Source organism: Hippopotamus amphibius, chromosome 1 (genome assembly GCF_030028045.1).
Source record: "Hippopotamus amphibius kiboko isolate mHipAmp2 chromosome 1, mHipAmp2.hap2, whole genome shotgun sequence".
Classification (NCBI taxonomy): domain Eukaryota; kingdom Metazoa; phylum Chordata; class Mammalia; order Artiodactyla; family Hippopotamidae; genus Hippopotamus; species Hippopotamus amphibius.
Window position 1 is genome coordinate 239895066 of NC_080186.1, and position 6167 is coordinate 239901232.

General features: G+C 47.9%; 1 protein-coding gene across 2 annotated transcripts in view; it reads right to left on the bottom strand.

The window, feature by feature from the left end:
- The window catches only part of NIM1K (NIM1 serine/threonine protein kinase), a 58929-nt gene extending 52980 nt beyond the window's left edge, over nucleotides 1-5949 (bottom strand). The window contains exons 1-2 of one of the 2 annotated variants that reach the window (XM_057744011.1): nucleotides 5887-5936; nucleotides 4953-5144 (exon numbers count right to left, since the gene is read on the bottom strand). The gene's annotated coding sequence lies outside the window, so the exon portion shown is untranslated. Of the gene's footprint in view, nucleotides 1-4952; nucleotides 5145-5886 lie in introns of both variants that reach the window. The other variant, XM_057744030.1, reaches the window with a different exon arrangement.
- Nucleotides 5950-6167: the final 218 nt, after the last annotated feature.

Consider the following 6167-nt stretch of genomic DNA (forward strand, 5'->3'; position numbering starts at 1 on the left):
CAGTGATTCATTTTTTGTGGTCTGAGGGTGTACCTGGTGCCGTTATTTATTGAAGATTATGTGCAGTATGGAGAAAGCGTTTTGTTGCAAAGAAGTGTGTATGAATGGATAGAGATGCTCACTGAAGAGCTGAAGCCTAAACTTCGAATTAAACGCAGAGGACTGCTATCCAAGGAAGTTGTGATCTCGCATGACAATACACGTCCGCACGCTTCTGCCCACTGTTGACACTCTGCAAAAACTTCATTTTGAGGTGTTAAAGCGTCCTCCCTATAGTCTTAATCTTGCTCCATTGGACTTTCACCTGTTTAGTGCCCTGAAAGCAGCCCTACAAGGATGAAGATTCACTTCTTTTTTTTTTCTCTTTAAGAACTTTTATTGAGATAAAATTGACATACAATAAACTTCATATATTTAAAGTGTACAATTTGATATTTTTCTTCTTATTAGTAATGTATATATGGCAATCCCAATCTCCCAATTCATCCCACCCCAACCCCCCACGCCCCGCAACTTTCCCCACTTGAAGATTCACTTCTGATGAAGAAGTGAAGACAGTGGTGCACGCGTGGCTCTCAGCTCAGCCTAAAACATTTTTTAATGAGGGAATATGAAAGCTTGTTGACGAAGATGGACAAAGTGTATTGAAAAGCAAGGAGATGATGTTGAAAAATGAGGTATTTGTCTTTTCTAAAAATTAATTAAAATAAATTCTACAGCCAGAGTGCAGGTAATTTTTGACTCACTCTTGTATAAGACAAGGCAGCCCAACAGAGAGAGGAGACAGGGTGAAAGAATAAGGGTTTAGGAAGGAGTCAGGAGAGATTACTCCACACTTCACATCTCTGGATTGGTTTCCTCCACTGTAAAATGTGACGGTGAGCAAGCCTGTGTTCTGGAAAGACAGTTACTCTGCAGGTTCCCGACAGCTGACACGAGCGGTCATGAGAACCGCACTATCATGTCAGGCTTGGCCTTCACATCGATTAGAGCAAACTTGCTGTCTTTGTGCTCAGATCAACATCTTTAAACCACTATGTACCATAAAGCAAACACTGAAAGAATATCAAAACTATTAGTAAAGCTAAGGGTATGAGCCTATGTGAACGGAAGTAGAGATCAGTTTTTAAAAGACACAAAGTGGTGGGAAAAGAGGAGCTGGTCTGGCAGCACGCATGATTCCAAAGGGAAGCAACCGATTTATCCAAAGCCAAAAATCCTGACAATGATCAACACATGACAAGGAAAAGAAAACAATAAAATGGAATCATTTTCCAAGTATGCCTACATCATTAATTCCCCGTAAGTGCAAGATGAGTTTCCTGGCTCCACCAGGTAGATGAACAGAAACCATAGAAAGTGAATCCACACTTAGTGAAATTTCATAAAACAATGAGAGAATCCTACAAGGTTCCAAAGAGAAAAAATAAGTTTCGTGCCAAGAATCAAGCATCAGAATGGCATTGAACTTTCAGAAACACTGAGAGCTGGAAAACAATAAATCAATGCCTTTGGAAATTTGCAGGAATGAATTTCCAGCCTAGAATCCGATACTCAGGCAAACCATCAATTAAGTGTGACAGTGAAACAGACTTTTCCAGACATGCAAGTTCCCCCCATAGCAAATGCACCCTTCTCTAGGAAGCTAGCCAAATGGGTGCTCCATAAAACGGAAAGCATAAACCAAGAAAGAAGAAAACAAGAGGGGACTTCCTAGGTGGCGCAGTGTGTTAAGAATCCGCCTGCCAATGCAGGGGACACTGGTTCAATCCCTGCCCCAGGGAGATCCCACATGCCGCGAAGCAACTAAGTCCGTGAGCTGTAACTATTGAGCCCATGCGCCACAACGACTGAAGCCCATCCACCTAGAGCTGCTGCTCCACAACAAGAGAAACCACTGCAATGAGGACCCCGTGCACCACAATGAAGAGTAGTCCCCGCTCCCTGCAAAGAGAAAGCCTGTGTGCAGCAACGAAGACCCAAAGCAGCCAATGAGTAAATTAATTAATTATTTTAAAAAAGAATAAAATTAAAAAAAAAAAGAAAACAAGAGAACAGGGGAACAAGGAACCAGCACAGAAGGAAGGTAAAGAGACATCTTGGAACGCCAGGCTGTGTCAGGGCCATCAGAAAACTGGATCAGACTGGAGAACTGAGGGGTCCATTTGGGAGGCTGAGGGGAGCCCCAGAAGGAAGACGATTGGCTGATGAAATTCACGCTGTGGAAGATACCACGGAGAGGCATTTTCAACAGCCACTAGAAGAAATGGTGATAGGTTCTAAAAAGGGAACAAATGACAAACGATTTTCCCAAAAACGTTGTACAGAAAAAGAAATACACCCATAGTGCACGACCTGGCCCCGCAGTGAACGATAATTACACAGTCATAGGAACGCAAACACACAGTGGGTTTCATCAACGCTGCGAAGCACCACAGGGCAGAATGCTCCACAGGGAGCTGTGCAAGTCCCGTCTCCCTCAGCCTTCCGCCTCGCCATCGCAGCCCCTGATTCTTCCCCTCCACTCCCGCGTGTAAAATCCAAATTTCTCAAACAACGGCTAGCCGTCTGAAAGAGCAGTTCCTCCCTTTTCTATCCTTGACCAACGATTTCTGAAATTAGCTGAGCTCTGGCTGTTCTGGCTAAAGTCCTAGAAAACATTCAGTCCTCCGTCCCGGCGCCTGCCGCTCTGTGGTGCTCTCCCCTGCCCGGCCTTTGCAAATAAAGGGTTCCACTAACGGTGCTCTGGCTGAGCTCTTCCACGGACTACGCTGCAAACACGGAGGAAGGGGAAGCTGCAGGTGCGGGGTAAGAGAGCGATCTCCTCCCCTATAATAAAAGAACGTACACAGATTCTGTCTAAAACTGGTAACTCAAGGACCAGCCACAAAAGGGAATTATGTGGAAATGGGGAGGTATGCGATCAAACAGCTAAGAGCAGAGTCCCCCAAGGAGGCGGACTGTTTGTTAGAATTTTTTCACATCCTCTAATTCACAAAATTAGGTGAATACATTACTGTGATAACAATTTAAGCAATTTTTAAAAGTGAAACTTGCAATTTAAAAAATCGCAATTACATAATCAAGTGTGTCTACAAATTATCGCAACTAAATGATCCCAACAAATGTAAATGTAGAGAGCTTTCTTGGTGGCTTAAGGATTGGGAAGAAGGAGGTCTAGCAAGCAGATGGGAAGGCCGCTTCAGCCCATACCACTGGGAGGAAGCAGTGACCCAGAGAGATTTTCGGTCCACCACTCAGGCCTCCCAGATATCCTCTAAATTGGAGGATTTTGCTAAATAGGATAGTGGGGGCTTTCTGGAAAAGCATCAGATTCTCTGTTCTCCATGGAAGATGAAAAGTAGAGTTCTTTTTAGCTTCCTGTTCTCCAACTTGGTTTTTTTGTTTTTGTTTTTCTGTGCAATTCCCTTTACACTCGTTTTTTTCTTTTTACTCCCTTTCCTTTAATCTGTGAGTTTTCTTCTCACTTAAGACTCTTTTTTTCCCCTACCATTTTATTTTTCTCTTAATCTTAAATTCTTCCTGCCACTCTACCTTGTCTCTCTTCTCGCCTAGATTCTCTCTAAATCCTACCTGATATTCATTCATGTTCATAGACATGCCAGGTGCTTTTAGTTTTTGTCTCTTAATTTTCCAAGTAGTTAGCTGAAATGACTTGAATCTTTTGAACGCAATTTGCCCATCCGTAAATTTGGTTAATATTTCTCAGGATGCCGTATGATAATGCTGGGCTATCTTTGAAATGCTTGAAAAAGTAATTTAAGAACTGTGATCTGCTTGATTCAAATTGTAGACTATTGTCTTTGTAAGAAATCTGAATATTTTCTTCTTTTCTTGAGATTTATAACTTCAATCCTAGAGAACTTTTTCTAGAATGACTATAGGAAGGGGCAACCATAGAATGAGACTAATTTTATAAACAGTTTGTCCTTTTAACAGCTGAAAGAAAACCCGCCAATGAATTAAGGTTCTTCAGTCCCTAGAGAAATACTGTAATGAGATTCAAAGAATGTAGCTGGATTTTACATTATATTTTAATTTTTAAGTTTCTCAAAATGGAACTAGATATGTGGCTGAAAACATTAACCTACTAAGACAAATTTGTTTCTTTTTAAACTGTAAGTCTAGGGGCTTTCAAATTTTACAATCATATGCTATCAACGTGTAAATTTAATTTGTAGGATTCGATGCTCAGGAATTGTGAATGTGTAAAAAATTATGATCCTTTAAAGACATCAACACTTACTAATAAAAGTACTTGAATGGGACCATGGCTCCACTCAAATTAAATCTTCTTAACTGGCCTATATATGGCCTATCTGTAGTTATTACTGGGAAATTTAGATTTCACACAAAACTGTCTTTATTTTAAATGCAGTTGTTATTAGAAAAAAGCACACACCTCAAACTAAACATCAATCCACATTTTTTCCTAGCACAGAGGGAGGTCTCTCTGAAGGTTTTTCCAGGCTTACCACTTAACAGTGGTCAAGCCAAAAATAAACCTACGAGGACCTTACTAGGCAAATTCAACAGCACACAAAACACCAGTCCACCGAGAGCTGGACTTTGCTTTTTCCCTATTAGCCTCTCTCTGGGCCTCCCCACTCACATTCCCCCAGCTCCTAATTAGAAAGCTAATTAGGATTCCAAATTTAATGCTTCATGGGGAGAGAGATCTGGTCACAGGCCAGGATTCCTTTAACATCACTCTCCTCCATCTCCCTTCCTCAGTGCAGAGGGCTGTGGGAAGAGAGCTGGGCCAGCAGGGCTGATTGGCTCGAGGGCAGTGTTTACTCTCAGTTGTCTGAGAGGGAAGATCTGCTTCACAAATTGCAAACTCTGAAAAGGTAAACGTAAACAACAGTAACATGCCTTGGGCTTTCAGCACTTTAAAGAAACAAGTATCTTATAGGCTCGGTTATTATTACCATGGTAACACGAGGGGACGTGGGGAGATCTCCTCAAGAACAGTTTCTGGTTCCAGCCAGGCTGCCTCTCAACAGTGCAGGGCGACTTCTTCAGTTACCATGGTAACCAAAATTAGAAGGGCTTTGGCAACACTAACAGAAACCATCTTTTGAAGCTCTTCTGTGAATCACGTTGAATCCTGATGATGCAAACTTGAGGGATACATATTTTTTAAAGATTAAAAAAACCCACATCATATTGCCATAAACAAATACTCGCTTTAGGCGCCCCTCTGCCGTCGTGACGTCCCTTGGCATCGATGTTTCCGTCTCGTTTTGTTTGTTTCCCTTTTGGATCCCCACGGCCTCGAGGGCAGAGGCGATCTGCTTCACTTCCCGCCGTGGCTGAACTGCACGGGTGAGAGCTTCGCAGGCGGTCCCCGCGCGCCGGGCGTGAGACGCGGCGAGGAGCGGGCTGGGGCGCGGGCCTCACGGAGGCGACGCGGGGCGGCGTGGGGGGGAGGGCCGCGAGGGGCGAGGAAGCGCAGAGGCCCGGACCCCGCCGCCCCGGGAGCCCCCTCACCCGCCGCCCGGGCCGCCCCGCCCGCCAGGCCCGCCCAGGCCGACCGGAGCCGGCCTCTTCCAGGCCCCGTGGCCCCGGCGGGCGGCGTCGCCGCGGGCTCGAGCCCGGCCCGTCCCGGAGGGCCCTCCGGCGGAGGCGGCGGGCTCCTGCTCCCTCGCAGCCGCTTTCAGAAAGCGCGTCCTCCTCCCGGGCGCGCCGGGGCCTGGGGTGCGGCGGCGGGGTCCCCGCCCCGGGCCGCAGGCGCTCGCGGTCCGTGCCGTCCACGGCCCCCCGCCGCCCGCGCCCGCCCTCCGCTCCCCGCGGGGCGACGGGGCAGAGGCGCCCGGGGCGGCGCCGGGCAGGGGAAGGGGCGGCGGGGGGCGGCCGGCTTACCTTGGCGGCGGGCGGGCGCGGCTGCGCGCGCCGGGCTCCCGGAGCTGTCGGGGGGCCGGCCTGACGCGCGGCGGTTCCCGGAGGCCCAATCCCGCGCGGGGGGCTGGCCCGGGGGAGGGGCGGGCTCGGCGCGGGGCCACCGGCCGCGGCGCTCGCGTGGGGGCGATGTGGCCCCGCCGCCGGGCGCCCCCCGGAGCGGGGATGGGCGGCGGCGCGCCGCGGCTCGCGTCGGCTCGGGCCCCGCCCGCAGCCGCTCCGGCCGCCTCTGGACAGAAGAGGTG